This window comes from Myotis brandtii, unplaced genomic scaffold (assembly GCF_000412655.1).
Source record: "Myotis brandtii unplaced genomic scaffold, ASM41265v1 scaffold708, whole genome shotgun sequence".
Taxonomy (NCBI): Eukaryota; Metazoa; Chordata; class Mammalia; order Chiroptera; family Vespertilionidae; genus Myotis; species Myotis brandtii.
In genome coordinates, this window is record NW_005370777.1 from 3,849,908 (window position 1) to 3,850,662 (window position 755).

The 755-nt window shown below is 57.2% G+C and overlaps 1 long non-coding RNA gene across 1 annotated transcript in view; it reads right to left on the minus strand.

Annotated features, from left to right (window-relative positions):
- Nucleotides 1–357, minus strand: part of LOC106724084 — a 26,934-nt gene extending 26,577 nt beyond the window's left edge. The window contains exon 1 of the long non-coding RNA XR_001359842.1: nt 103–357. This is a non-coding gene — a long non-coding RNA (uncharacterized LOC106724084). The remainder of the gene's footprint in view (nt 1–102) is intronic.
- Between the last annotated feature and the right edge of the window lie 398 nt (nt 358–755).

Sequence of the window (755 nt, forward strand, 5' to 3'; positions counted from 1 at the left end):
GCCCAACCCCCACCAAGCCGAAGAAAAGAAAAGGGGGGAAAAAAACGCCCCCAACGAAACTTTGCAACTGTCCCAGCAACAGGCAGAAGCCCTGCTACCTACCCAGATGTGGGGGAGCTTTCGAGATCCTTCTTCGGGGGAATTTCTAGGAGGAACCGGGCGAAAGCCCCCGACTTTCCATGCTGACAGGCGTCTGCAGACGGTCTGTTGCTCTTGTAATGAGATCCTGATTTTTCCCCCCCTTTTTTTTTCTTTCTCTCGCTCCTCTTTTTTTTCCCCTCTGGTGTGTGTGAGAGCAGGAAGTTGGAGCAGTCAGGCCGAGCCGGCTCACTTCCTTTACTGCATTATTCCCCAGGCGGTGTGTGCCACTCAGCCAGAAACCCAGGGAAGCCGCCCCCGACGCGCTCGGGCGATGACCCTCGCTGGAGGCGGAACCGGGGATCCTGCTTCTCCCCCAGGAGTCCCTGCGCTGGGGACTGCGCTGGGCACTGGAGTGGGGTCGAGCCTGCCCAGTTGGCCTAAGTGGGGAGGCCCGAAGTGGGGAGGCCGCTGAACTTGCTGTTTTCTGTCCGCCGGGATGAAAGAGTTGGGGGAGGGAGTATCGGGAGTGGGGTTCAGGGTTTGGTTGCTCTGGGGAAAAGGCTGCTTTTATCGTGGGAGGGGGCGTGATTGCTTAGGATGAGAAGATGTTGGGTGTGCAGAAACGGAGACAGGGTTTCGGTCTGGGATTTTTTTTTTTTTTTTAAGCCAGCGCT